At 36.2% G+C, this 15,535-nt stretch overlaps 2 protein-coding genes across 6 annotated transcripts in view; one reads left to right on the top strand and one right to left on the bottom strand.

Annotated features, from left to right (window-relative positions):
* Positions 1-15,535, top strand: part of Ten-a (Teneurin-a transmembrane protein) — a 495,412-nt gene that overhangs the window by 136,517 nt on the left and 343,360 nt on the right. For all 4 annotated transcript variants that reach the window (XM_087409039.1, XM_087409040.1, XM_011050850.2 and 1 more), the window contains exon 3: positions 12,940-12,998. The gene's annotated coding sequence lies outside the window, so the exon portion shown is untranslated. The remainder of the gene's footprint in view (positions 1-12,939; positions 12,999-15,535) is intronic.
* Positions 1-15,535, bottom strand: part of LOC105142938 (potassium/sodium hyperpolarization-activated cyclic nucleotide-gated channel 2) — a 280,821-nt gene that overhangs the window by 157,806 nt on the left and 107,480 nt on the right. For both annotated transcript variants that reach the window (XR_015546030.1, XM_087409054.1), the window contains exon 5: positions 7,509-7,588. The gene's annotated coding sequence lies outside the window, so the exon portion shown is untranslated. The remainder of the gene's footprint in view (positions 1-7,508; positions 7,589-15,535) is intronic.

The raw sequence follows: 15,535 nt of genomic DNA, 5'->3' as shown, positions 1-15,535 counted from the left end.
AATCAATAACTCTGAAAAAAGAGCTTAAAGGTTGTCGCGTTAATCTTAGATTTTGAAGCTATTTCATGGTATTGATAATATTTATAGTCAGATATTGCTATTATTTTCAACGACAAAAGCATATTTGTGGTGAGGAACGTAGACATGGATCTCGTAAGTGCGAAACGAGGGAGACCTTTCTGGAGTGTTGGTCAATTGTCAAAGGGGTGTCGGAGCAAAGGAAAGGCATGAGATATCGATGGCTGGGCGAGCATAGTGGTATATAGGTGGTCGTAATTGTTATCCGATCGAAACCAAGGGAAAGGGTCGTCATAGGATAGATGTGACGTCATCGGGAACAGGTCTACCTATAATTGGATTTATGATCGGAGTATCTACCTCTACGTTCACAGGCACGAAAATATATTATTCAAACATTCCGCGCGAGTTTGCAACGTATGTTAACGCAAACATGTGTGCGTATATAATTCTTTACATTAAATGGATATGTATAAGAACTTAGAAGTAATGAATCTATTTTGGATATTCATAAAAAGAATATTAAGTGTAATATATTTTAACTTGATATTGGCGTTAAAAATTATGAAATTAAATTAAACATTATTTAAGAAGTAAAGATTATATGAGTTAAAAAATTAAGTTGCAGACGGTAATATTTACTTATTCTGGAATATATTGAAAATGTATGATGTATACATATACGTATGTGTATGTGTGTGCGCACGATTCGCGTTTACAGCGCAATCATGGCACGATCGGGGAAAGTTTTAATTACCGGTATCAATTCGCATAACTCGCGCAGAGCCGAGAATTCAAGGCTTCTCCAGACACGCTGAATGAAGTTCAGACGTGGGGCATATCGCTATACGTCGGCGGAATCATTTCTCACAAGTTTTAATTGCCGCTGTCTATTAATACGACGATTACGGTAACGATATCTGCGTTCATTAAATCGGCTACATAAATATTTCAGTCTTCAGAAAATAGAGCTTCTCTGGAAATGAGATTCCGTTCTTGCATGTGACAATAATAAAACAAATTACTTGCTTGCTGTAAGACCAGTAAGATAAATTGAATCTATTTATACATCTTCTCTTCCATGCGCGTTTTGCTATTCTCAATCGTTGACTTAACTTGTCGATATGCGGTATATATAGTAGGAGCATATCACTATGAAGCTGATTTCCCAGTGATATGCCTCGTGCCTGCACCAGCTGAACTGCACTGATTGTATTCTCATGCAAAGTATGTCGTTCCCATTGACTACATTGTTCTGTTCATATTACCGATTATGTTAGAATGTAACTGTTAACTGCACATATATATTTCTATTTTACGCAGAAAGACAATAATTTCTCTGATTTTTTGCATATATTATCAATTACGCAATTATTTACTATTTAAAAATAATTCAAAGCTGCTTTTCAAAACATTAAAATAATAATTTTTTTCATAACACGCCTAAAAATTCAAGAAAATATCTAAGCAATCATTTTATATTAATATTGTTGTGTGTAATATGAATAATTGTCGGACCACATAGTTTATTACAATTTCATGTAACGTACCTGCTGAAATGCAAAGAATCATTTTTCATCTCACGATAGAAACATAATCAGATTTCGTAACGTTGGGACTATCTATCTACACTCGAAAGGGCCTCCCTCTAATCTTTTTCAATAGTTAATAAGATCAGAACGTTAATCAATCAAGCACGAGGCAATTAACGTAACCTTTTGACAGGCGTTCTGTCCAAGATGCGAGCGTCTGACGTGGATTTCTTTAATCAGTCACCTTCAATGCGGGAAGTAAAGAGACGATGGGACACGAAGAAAGGAAGAGAAAGACGAACAGAAAATAAGTTGTAGCACAAAATGAATCGCACGAGTGAAACTGACAGATAATTTTATATAATAATTGAACAACTCGATTATGAACTGACTTTGTATTTTTCTAAAATACAATCAGATACTTTAAGTATATATCTTGATTACGAGTCATAAAAATGTCTTTTCAATTTCTTTAAAGAAATACAATTAATTATATTTAATTTAATAAATTATCGAAAAAAAATTAATTGTGCACTAATTAATTATTTACAGCATATTAATAATATTTATACATGTGGCTATTGAAAAATAATTGCAATTTTCATGAAAATTACGTTATTATCCAATGAAATGAATGTGAGGAATCGTTCGTTTCCCTTTTAGATTATTTAACGGAATCATCGCGCTCATTTTCTTCTCCTTTCTCCCCTCAATTTCGATTCATCTGTGATTTTAGGAACGTACCTAACAATTTGACTTTCTTACTTCGCGTTCGTCGGACTACCCTTAAAGAAAATTGCTGCCCATTTTTCTTCGTCATCCGGCCTCACCCCAATCAGCTACTGTTAAAATCTGAAACTCGATGGTACGAAGATGCGTATCTTTTCGTGAAATAATCTTTTCAACGAGCTTACAAAATAATGAGTCACTTATTTCCAAATCATTTCAGAGAGATGCACGAATCAAGATAATATACAAATTTAGCTAGAATAGGTGACATGATAGTGTAAATGTCATCATCAAGCTGTGTTGTATCCAACATCGCATTATGGCAAATGTGGTTATATCAAATACGATATAATTTATAATACAATGTAATTTGAGTTACAATACAGAATATGTATATTATTATCTGGATTAATATCACGGAGTATAATTTATATTATATTTAATGATTGTATATAAATATATATTATATATATAATATATTATATATATATTAGGTGTTGGAATTAATTCGTAGCGTTTTTTAATGAAAGAATGTTATTTATTTCACATGAGCATTAAAAAATACATTAATGAAAGTACTTCCCATCACTTGTAAAACGCTACGAATTAATTCCAACACCTAATATATATATATATATATATATATATACATATTTATGTATAAGAACAAAAACAAAATTCAATGTTAAATAGATTCAATGTTAAATAAACACACATACACTCACATGCGCGCGCTAATATTAGGTGTTGGAATTAATTCGTAGCGTTTTTAATGAAAGAATGTTATTTATTTCACATGAGCATTAAAAAATACATTAATGAAAGTACTTCCCATCACTTGTAAAACGCTACGAATTAATTCCAACACCTAATATAATAATATTGTTATTATATTGTATAATGTAATGAATATTTTAAAATTAGTTGCGAGATTTTTCGAGAATTTTAAACATATTTACAGCTTGCAACTCGTTGATGGAGTAAAGCAGGAAGATAAAGAAACGCTGAACCACAAAAGTTGTTAAGTATCAAATAGGATTCGCCCCATTACACCGAAATACCCTTGTAGCTTGCTTAGCTCTGCTTAACTTAATGCCTTCTTATTTAAACCCTAACAAGACTATATATCTTTATCATTTCAATTCTCACTATTATATATTCAATAAATCTAGATTATTATTTAAAAAATAAATCATCTTCACGTTACAAATAAAAATGATCAAATTTTTAATTAAATATGATTATTAAATATTTATATTTGTATAATATTCTAAATTTAAAGTATAATAAATTGAATTTAGAATATCAAGAAGAACGGATTTGCATGAGAAGAATTAGATTTTATAATATTTATAAGTGATTAAAAATAAATTAAACACAAACAACGCTTTTAAACCGTCATTATTGCTTGCAGTAGGTACAAAACGCTGCTATATTAAATTGATAGAATATAACGGAGGTAGAAAATAAAAACGATTACATGGCTGCTGAGAATAAACGAAAGTTTCGCGTCTCTGATTTTTAGCTCAGACCACGGCAAGAGCAATTACTTTAGGAATGATCGTCACGGGATAGGGCAAGTGAACTTGCTTAAGGGAAACGCGCAGGAGGTGGTACGGGATGCAAGAAGTGGATTGTGCAGCGACAACGTTAATAAATCTCTAGTAATTAGAAAGAATGTCCCGGGGAGACGAAATTGCTAGTGGGCCCGACTTGGTCGGCCTGTTCATTTTTTACGCTACACGAGCGTTAAGATCTTTTAATGCTAGGTTATAAATGATTTGCGAAACCGGAGCGCTGTGCTCCTCGACGCACCGTATATAATCAGACAACCCGACAACCACTTGCTCGTTAGTCACATCGGATTTGTTATAATTAAATTTAAAGATAGGCTGAGCGTTAAATCAATTTACACGAAAGGGATAAATTAATTAGCAAATCATTTGTATAAAAGATATGTATAATATCTTATGATATCAATTAACGTTTAGTACGCGTTAAAAGACATTTACGAATAATGACATATATCGTATTAATGTATTTTTATACGAAAGCTAAGTGTATCTCAATATACCTTTAGGAAATTAATATGATTTTATTTATTTAAGATGCAGAAATTTAAGATGTATGTACTCCTGTATTTCCTAAATCTGTGAATACTTTTCTTTTCGTAACGAAAATAATTGCTATTGTAAATTAAATCGGAATATAATAATTCTCCGGGGAACGGAAACATTGTTAAACATCTCAATTGCAGCGCCAGCAGGTCCGGTAGGCAATACTAATTAAGTACTAGTATACTCTCCTGACGGGAAGCCCCCAGAATCCGGAAACGAGGGTAGATGTAATTAGGATGAGTTGTGACGCCTGTAGCGAGGAACCCTTGACTTCGTTCGCTCGTGCTTCTCTCCGCAGCGGTGACGCACAAACGCACACTTACGTTCATCTCTATGTAAAATGCACACAATGCAGACTCAAGCTGGTTGTTTGTTAAGCCGGTTTCGAGTTTGAGCATTCCTATTGGATGACAGCGTATTAGTCTACGTGTAATACACACGGTTATCCGATCGGTCGTCGCTTCCAACTACCCGAACGATCATAGGCGAGGATTGCGTAATCGATGCATTATCCTCTCGACTTTGTCCCATCATCCTCACAAGGGACATCCGTGTAACGCGCGTTTGCGCTCGTGGGAACCGCTACTGCGACGGCTAGTTGGACTTCTATTAATGTTGTACAGTCGGCGCGTCGAATTAGCATAAAGTTCTACGCTGGAATGCGCCAGCGCGACTGGAAAACAAACTTTTGTCGAACTCCATGTACCTACGCATGAACCACTGTGTTTTGCCTATCACTCTTCACCTGCATATTGCCGTGGTTTCGAGAATCAATTTTTCAAAATATAATAGAGCGGACTAAAATAAAAAAATAGTAACAGTAAAAAATATTCTGTATTTGTGTTAGAAACGGTCCACTCAAATCCTTATTAAAATTCTATATCGAATTTTCAGTACATTGTTAGTGTTAAATGTAACATGATATAATTACTATTTAAATATTTAGTATTAAATTGATATTCAACGTTTCTTAATGTTAAAATAATATACTTTACTTATGAGAAAATAAACGAATAAAATAATGCACGTATAAAAATGTTTTATAAAACAAAAATTCTAAGATAAATAAACAAAATGTGTTAGTTAATGTATCGTAAATGTTAAATTTATTAAAATATGTTAATTTAACATATTATAAATATTAATTTTAATGAAGAAATAGGATTGCTTACAAATTGCGTCAGTGTTACGTATGTAACATATATTATATAATAATAACATTGCATAATTTTTTAAAAAATAACTGAAATTGTAACAACGATGAATATTATTGCGGGCATTTATAGTAGTATTTTATTTATGTTAGTATTTTATTTGTGTAATTATTGTCAATATCGATTAATAGAAAAAAACAAAAATAGTGCAAATAATTAATCATGATTTTCACAATAACAAAAGACTATAATACCAAAATTTTAATAATACTATATTGTATAAATATATAAATATGTGTATGCATTATATATTGTATCTAATATCTTTTATAAAAAAATAATTTTCATTTTTATTGCAATAGATTTAAAATAATATTTAAAAATGCTTATAAACAAAAAGTGAATTAAAATATTTCGTATAATCTTTGATATTTAGCGAATTAGCAAATGATCATGAAAGCACTTTTGTTACGAGTCGAGTCGAAGAAACTTTATGCACCTACTTTCTCTAATTGCTGGACGTCAGAATCGCTAGTAAATTTTCTTGACAGAATCAACCACACCCCATCCAGAACTCATCAAGATAAAAGTCTGGAGAAACACTTAGCACAGAGAGAGAAAGAGAGAGAGAGAGGGCGAAATTCTCTTTGTAGGAAGTAATAGTAAAAATTCACCTACATTCACATTAGCGTACTATTCATTATACTTATCTCTTTGTCAGGCTTAATCACGTTTAATGCAATTCCAACGTTTCCCATATGTCATCCAGATATGAAATACGTATATTTCTTTTGCATGACTTTAAAATTATCATTCAAATTATTTTATTTATGGATCTCCAAGTACTATAAACGTAAGATTTTTTTATATTAATTTTTTTATTTTATATTAAAGATATTTCTTTATTGATAGAAAAACCTGAGTTCCTGAAAGTGATAATAACGCTTTAAAAAAAATGACGAACTTTGAAAGAAGCTGTCCAGCTAGGAAATACCATTCCGAGAGACCATTTTACGGTATGTAACGATCGCGTGTACGCAGTACTTCGTGACTCTTGAATAATAACGAGTATGATAAGACGGTCTAGCATTAACAAATAAAACACTTTCTAGCCGGAAATAAGCGGTGTTTCGGAATCTAGATAATGCCTAATAGAAAAAGTTCACCGCGGCCGGCTAAGTTTTCATACTTTACACGGGTCTTTTCGTAAGATTAATTTTAATACGAATTAGGACCTCCATCCATTTGGAGACAACGTCGGTGTGCGAAACGAACCACTATCGCCGCTATTGTGTTATAAACAGAGCTTAACGTAAAACGGAACAAAACTTTTTTTAATTACATCGCGTCTCTCTAATCAGTCTTTTTGCTTCCGCGTTTGTATATTGTCGCTGCTCCGGGTAAGTATTTACTGCATCCGCAATTACACTTCGGCTGCAACGCGGCGGAATTTCTTTTTTTTTTCGAGAGAGATCCGTTATTCCATTGAAGGGTCGTCGATATCCGTGATGCTTGCCTTTAAAAAAAATTGACGGGCGAAATGAAATACGTCATCGTCGATGGCGATATTTCATAGTTCCGGGCGATCGATTCCGATGCGAAATTCCAACGAGAGACATCGTTCCCTTCGTCCCCTCGCGATGTCGTTCCAACTGCAAATTAAAGACGTTCTCTACGTCCTCGTGCCACCTCTCCTCGAAAATATTCGCCACTCTCGCGTTTTCAACATTCCTGAAACTCGCTCGTACGCAAACAGCGATTCGGATTCTTACAGCCGACGCGCGTGAACTTAATTACGCGGTTCGCCACAAAAAGTGAATTTCTTGCCAAGTGAATTTCTTAAACGATCAAGCCGTCGTAATCCGCTTTCTTAAGTTCGCAAAACTATAGCGCGGAAAGAGGAGGACCGTGTAGAAGTTGCGGTTGCGTTCGAATAATTAGCGAGATGGGATGCTTACCTAAGTATCCGCAATAGGCCGAGAGGAGAATCTTGGGAGACGGCGGTGAGGAGACTCCACGGTTGGCTGCTGCTCGGGGTCTGTAATTTCGATAATTATGGGTTAATGCGTTTAGCCACGTAGTGGCACACGTAGCAGGAACATGATTCCAGGCGTACGTGAGATACCTGCAAATTAATTAAACGATTACCGCATTCGGCCAAATAACACATAATTGTTCAATTGTTACGTGCTTATCGCAGACGTATAAATTCCGCGCAGCTCAAAGTCACGAATCTCATTCACTCTCGCTGAAACTCGCGTTACGAAAATTTACGTGATAACTTCAACAAACTATGTAAATTGGCGTAAATACTCAGACAACACGCATGTCTGAAAGACGTCTTCATGCCGTCTCAAAACAATCATAAAGACATTGTTTAGACATATACATGTTGTCTGGATAATTAGTATAAAAAATCCATTTAGAAATTATTAAATTCTACAATCTCTTGGATGACACGCCCAAATAAAACCATCTGTTATTGTTATCTGTTATTAGTCCGCGTTTATTGCCTGTCTATTACTACTAACTGTTTATTACTACTATTCATTTACGTCACTCTTTACCAGTAGTCGTTGTGCATGATTGATATGCGACAACGCGCGTTGCACTAATTTACGAAAATACCCGACCGAGAAAATCCGCAGTGTATAACAAAATGTTTACGTAAGAAGCTGCGTCAACACGCGCTTAAGTTTTGACGGCGTTGTTCCTTAAGAGCTTTCCTTCACGGAGCAAGGAGCTTCCCTTTATGATGAAACAATATCGTACGTCGCCTTTTTCAGCTACTCGCATTTCTTCCGTTCCACCGGCGACCTCGTCTCGCCCACTCATGGTTTTCGTCGCCTCCGCCCTATCTGCATTCCTAGTCCCAACGAGCCGCAAAGGAATTCCAATTTTAAACAAAAGTTTCCTGACGGCAGTAACCTCTCTGGTCCTCCCTCTCCGTTCTACTCCTTCGCATCTTCTACCTTCTCTGCTGTCGACATCGCGGATTCTAGGCGCGCGTTCATGCATGGCCCAACCATGAGCTAGGCACATCGCTTCTTTGTCTACTAACATGTTTCGTTCATGCGTCCTCCGGCCATTACGGAAATTCTGTTGCTTCTTCGTCGAACGAACTTTTTTTTTTTCATTTTATAATGACGAAAATTGTTACATTTTTTTTTCATATCTCGAGCATATAGCGAGCGCAGTTTTGTAATTTATTTACGTGGAGAAAAAGTTTAATTATTCGTTTATGCGGATAAATAATATCCCAACTTGCAAGAGCTTTAAAAAACGATGGATAACGCTCATCTTCCGAGCGTATCTTCCCGGATGTACTTCCCGGATATACTTCAGCCGGTTAAAGAAAGCAAGAAAGATGGAAGAGGAATCGTCACAAAACATGCATATCGAGCCGCGAGTCTTCCCCGTTTTTTCTCGGATCGCCCATTTTAATGCCCTTCTCCACGTCTGCGAATCATCCGGGTAAAAAAAGCGCGAGTTGCCGACGGGGAAAATCGTAGCAAGGGCGACAATAAACAAACGCTAATCCATAAATCCTCTTGCAAACGGCAGAAAGCACGCGCAATATACGTATTGCCGACTCGAGACGTACATCAACGCTACGTCTGCTGCAATATCGATAAAACATTGATCCGCCATTCGTGCCTGAAGTCTCTTGTATAGGATTCGCAATGCCGTTAGGCATCCCCCGCGCCACGTCGAGCCGAGCCGGGCCGGGCCGGGCCGCGCCGTTCACAGATATACCGAACGCTTGCATACAGAATACTATACCACCGTTTCGACGAGATTATATCCGACTCTCTGCATGCGTGCACCCGCTGCGCCCATCGGGTGCACACGTACGCGTCTGCCGGTATCGTGATCTACACGCGAATCACGAAAGCTCCGTGCATAATTCGACGCTAATGGTATTTGGGTCGGGCCGCGAGATCTTTCAGTGACCAATCACGTGGTGAATCCGCATGATTATTTGAAAAATGTGGCGCTCTCTCTCTCTCTCTCTCTCTCTCTCTCTCTCTCTCAAACACATACACACATATATACATGTGCGCAATTTAGAATAAGCCACGTTGTAATGATAGTGACATAACTTACATGCAATATCTATATGCGAAATAATTTACATTCTAAAAAATATTGGTGCGAATCTAATAACATGCGGTGTTTATATAATTTTCACTATGTTGATATTAATATCAATATCACATCATATCAATATGATGTGGATTTAACACCATGGATTTTAATCCATACATGATGGTGTTAATATTAACACGATGAAAATTATATAGGCACCGCACGATGTTAAATCCACACGATATTTTTTACAGTGTATATGAACGCTATAATTTCTACTTTTAATTAAAATAAAGTAGATACAAACTGAATTAATGATAAAATATAAGATTACTCGAAATTAAAAGATTATTTCAAAAAATATAAATAGAAATAGAAATTTCTAATGCTATGTCGGCTACAAAACGTATAGCCGGTCTCTCCTTATTTAGAAAATTTATTCCAAGCTGACGCTTGCGCGACACAATTACAAATGATGCCGCATGATTCGTTCATACCCGCGTTTGATGACCGATTAATATTACTCTCGGGTGCATGGCTCCGCTGATCGCGATCGCCCTTACCCGGCTCTATCCGATAGATCAAAGCACGCGAAATCAGGGAGCGTCTGCATTATCCGGGGCGATGGCGCTTAACGTTGCGCACCGTCGCGAATTTCGATGACCTATCCTACCGGCTAATACCCGCTTCTTGCCGGATCAAAGTGCGTATTTCCAGCGGGCAATGAATTGGCAAGTTCATCTCTGAAGATGGTACTGTAATTATAAGGTTGACGACAGAGAGAGAGAGAGAGAGCAGGCAGCACGAAGGACAAGGATCGATGATGATGGACCGGAGAGAGCGAGAGAGAGAGAGAGGGGAAAGGAAAAGGGAGAAGGAATAGGGTTGCAACGGAGGACGCGACGAGATGAACGGCGGCTCAAACAGCGTGGCACAAAATTCACAATCTAATCCAACTAAGCAAATTACTCCCAACTTCCTGGGCGACAGTTACGCACGCTGTCCCTTCGCCTTGCATTCCCGGCAACTTAGATCAAAGGGAACCGGCGTCCTTCTACGCGCGGGAATATCGCGCCCGACGTTTCATCTCACGGCGCCCGTACTTCCGGCGCCTCTTTTCCTCCACCCTAGCCGTTTCATAGACGTTGAACTTGTATGGCGTATGGCTTGGTTGGGCGATTGAACGCGCTCGACCGTTCTACGATCGCGATCGAAGCAGACGCTCGTGTAACGAACGCATCGAAATGCATAGCTTGTCGCCTGATATAACACGAGTTTAACGCGACCAACTTTGAATCATCAATTTCACGTTATTGATTTTAGCCCCTCTAATGGTAAGGTAAATTTTCAGAATGTATCTCAGAAAGATAAAATCGAATCTGGCATTTTATCTAATCAATATGTAAAATGGGTAAAAATAATGATCCAAAAATTATTCATAAATAATAACTTCATGTTCTGCTTATTTATGAATTAAAAAAAATATAATGAAGTTCACTGGCATAAAAATAATTGTAGTAAAATACGCAACGCTTGGACTGACGAAACCGTGGATTACGTTCAACTTCAACCTCATACTGAAAACAATTTTTGGTTAAAAATGAGGAAAATAATGACCGGAAAATTCTGATATATATTAATCAGAATTTTGGTTATCTCAACTAGAATGATATATTCAACCAGAAGATTCTAATTTATCCATTTCCCACCAGAATTCCAATCAATGCAACCAGATTCTTTTTACAGTGTACTATTAAAGTAATAAGAGTATACGTTTTAATTCTATATATTGTTAAAATATCTCATAAATAGAATTGCCATATTATACTAAACACATTATGTGTTAATATATAAAATCTCTAGAAAATCATTATGTTCTATTTATGTATATATACGCAAAGCCGACAATATGCGTCCGAATTACTTCAACTATGTAAATTGCGAAGTGGAAAATCATATCGGAATAATTGAATCGTGTAAGCATCTGTACGATTAGACTACAAATTTGAACAGCTTTTCGATCATGTGTATCATTTTGAGACAGTAAGCTCGCAATCGTAACTCGCTTCTGGCTGAATAGTAGCACTTGCGAGATAGAGAGATGGCTGGAATCGACGTCGCCGGATCGCCGGCGGGTAGGGAGGTACAAGGAAAAGTAACACTTCCGGAACGCAATATCATTCGGAGCGAAGCGGACCGTAATTCCCACTTGCTTGGTCTTCGGAGGCGAGGCAGTAGAAGCTGCGTCTGTTGATTATCCGGCTGGTAAACACGGCGCATTGTTATCGATTGGGCCAACAATCTGCCGCCCCCATATTGACGCAATACTGCCTCGCAGTTGCATAATGAATGGTTGGCTAATGACCCTACGGAGCTTGCGGAAACCGCTGCGAGAGGATGACGGCGGGGTCTGGGAGTCGAGCCACTTCCGGCATTAAACATGCACCACCGGCACGAACGAGTTATCCGAGACATTTATCCCGTTTAAGAGTTACCTGGCGTACCATTTATCATATGCTACATTATTAAAAACTACAAAAACTTATAAAATTAATTTTTTTTTATATTTCTGCATCTGCTATTTTCACACACATATATTTTAGATTCAACTTTTAGCAACAACCATCCACCATTAACATACAATATTTTTAACAGTTAGTTTAAAATATAATATGTTTCGCGAAAAAATTTAGACGTATTTTTCCGTCTTTTCCTGGGTTTTTTTTTTATTTGATATTTTTAGAATTATACTTTGGATGTTGAATATGAAAAGTGTTACATATTAAAATTATCTTTATGTAGATTACCATATAGCGTGTGGAAGCAACACAGACGTATGAAATAAAACGTGAGCCGCTTTGCATACATATCTAGTCAAGCATTCCTGCGGTGCTTTCTAAGAAACAGCCGCATTAATCTTCGAGCACCGCATAAATTGAGATTTATCTGTACTTTCGTAATTGTTATATGTAAATATTTGTCTCACTGCGCATATAATTTAATAAATAACAAATTATTTAAAATAGAAAGATTGTAAGCTATTTTACAGTATGATACAATAAATAATAAACTGAGAAAAAAATTTGTTTATTTAACCAAATTAATTTTAGTTGTCTTAATTTCTTTCGTTGAAGAATATATGTATTAAACAGAATGTGTCCAACTTAAATACATACATTCTTCGTCGAAAGAAATAAAGACGAACTAAATTAATTTAGTCAAATAAACAATTTTTTCTCAGTGCACTTTTTCAAATAAATTAACGTTGTAAATAATAACTACGTTATTTTTTATTTTCAGCTCTGCTGAATACGCGGACGCTAATAAGCAGATTCTGACCACTAGTCTGACGCATCACTGTAAGTAACTTACGTTTAATATATTTACTCACCATTTAACAATTCCTCTTAGAAATTTTTTAAGAAACAATTCCGTTAGAAAAATAAGAATGTTCACTTAATCTAATTGCTATAAATTCCAATAATTGTTATATATTCCAAGAGCTGCACTTAATAAAGAGCTTCTCATTTCAACGCATAAAGAAATCCGAATTGAGTTTCATCGTGCAGAGAGATTCTTTTACCCTAGTACCGCGACACGGCGAGACTTTCTTCGTATTTTTGTCGCGTGAATTATTCCTTTCTCGCGGGGGCTCAACGTCGTCTGCACCGTTACGCAACTTGTACTTTAGTACATCCCGACTGTGATTCTTTTGTAGCGGTAGCCGGCTTTCCGTCACTTTGCACGGTTTGCGTCGCGAGAGATGGTGAAACGTTAGACGAGGGTCGCGACTTTCGCATGAAACTTCCTCCACTTTTGTCCCCGGCTGACGCCATAACGACTCTAATCTCCTTACGCTTCAAGCTGTTTTTGCCGACCAAACGAAAGTGCTTACGGCGTTGACCAGTCGGGTAAGAGACTTACAATTTACTTCTATCTAAGGAGCTTTGCAGGACGCGCAGAATGTTGTCGCTATTCCGGGCTTTATTTAATGTTCACGTCATTTTACATTTACGCTACGACGCAAGTTTATCCTGGCACCCACCGATGTAATTTTTTTTACGAAAGCGCTCTGGTAAATGCTGTAATGTTGGAAAGAAGCGAGAGAGAAAAACTGTAGAAATTTTTTGGAGTGATGGAATTAAGAGCGACTTCAAAATCGTGAAGAAATACGGAAACATTTCTCGCGATTGAAGAACAGGAAGATATGAATCAATCCATGTATATATAGACACATGTGACAATTCTATCGTATAGTTTCGTGAATTTTACAACATTTGTAAAGAACAACTTCTTACTCTTGTAACTATGTGAATGAGTGTTGAGATTACATCGATGATTAGTGCACAGAGTGCACTAGAGAGTGCTCCTAAAATGTTTAATCTAACTTCAACAGCGCATTCTACTAAACAAAATAATGAGAAAAGTTTATATAAACGAACAACCATCAAACGCTAACTTTTATTTACTTTTTTGTTTTCTCGCTTTTTAATTTGAGTAGTTGAAGCGATTTGTAATTAGAAGTATTTCTAGAATGTACTAAGAGCTAAGAAAAGTTACATTTGAAATATTTATAATATTCGTTTATATTCTATTCGATTCTATGCGTTCGCACTATCATGTATATGTTCGTTTTTTCATACATGTCACTTCATTGATGCAAATGCAAATTAGAGAGCAACTGTTTGATAAATTATTTATGTACTAAATGTTCATAATTACCAAATATAATTTGCAATTTTGATCCTTTCCGCATTAAAGTCATACGGTTATTTAATGTAATAATAAGCAACAGAAATAATCTAGTTTAATGATATTACTTAAACCTCATTGTTACAGCGTGTACATAAAATATGCACAATTCCGATACGAATCTGATAGAGAGCATTGAATGTTTTAGATGGGAAAAGTGCATTAAACGGTCCATAAAATTTCCTTACGGAAATCTACCAACACGTACAAAATTTCGTTTCTATTTATAGCTTATTCTCTTCTACGAGGTAGTGGAACGTTTCAGAACATTTCACATGTAGTGTTGAATGAATCATCTCGCGTTCCTACGCATGACACCCCAGGGGCTTTCGAAGGACAATCCAATTTCCACGACCAGTTTTTCGTTTCAAGAATGTTGTTTTCTGCAGGTCGGAAGTGACAGTCTGAAAGTCTCAGGGACTTGATGCTTTCTTTTTCGACGATATCAGATAGATTTTGTCTTTTTATCGAATTCGTATCTCTCCGTGAATTAAAAAGTCAAATGTCGCTTGTCCATTTTCGGTTATATAATGTCACTCCAATTTCGCTTAAACACATAGATACACATATATGAATTATTTATCGTCGCTTATAAAACTCGATTATACTTCGTGGTAAACCTACACCCGTATTTTCGCTTATCGTATTACGCTGCAATTATTGCAAAAATTAATTATTCCTCACGGGACTGGAAGTATTCGACTCATTGGGGAATCGTCATTCGAACGTTTATTTCAGTCCAATATAATAGCGTTATAATTAAATAATAAATTTCACTTTGATTTATATACAATTCATTGATAAAAAAAGTTTAAAAAAAATAATATTAAGCTCGGTACATTTATAAATCTTAAGAAATTAATATTATCATAAATACTTAATAACAAAATAAAAATTGACTTCGGTAACTGACAATTGCTATTTTCGTATAAACGTCTATATACTTTATGATCCTAACATACCATAACTTTGTGTGAGACAACTCTCCCACATTCGCGAGCTTAGAAAAACAGATCAGGGTCGACGATTGTGCGACACGTAATCCAACCCAGAGAATCGTTAAATGGTTCGTGCGACTTCGTGTTAGTGAGAAACGACGTTCATCTAGCAGCATCCAACGGAGCCAAAGTGGGTTTACATCGCA

Source organism: Acromyrmex echinatior, chromosome 8 (assembly GCF_024713525.1).
Source record: "Acromyrmex echinatior isolate Ae372 chromosome 8, ASM2471352v2, whole genome shotgun sequence".
Lineage (NCBI taxonomy): Eukaryota > Metazoa > Arthropoda > Insecta > Hymenoptera > Formicidae > Acromyrmex > Acromyrmex echinatior.
This window is presented reverse-complemented; position numbering and strand designations above follow the sequence as displayed.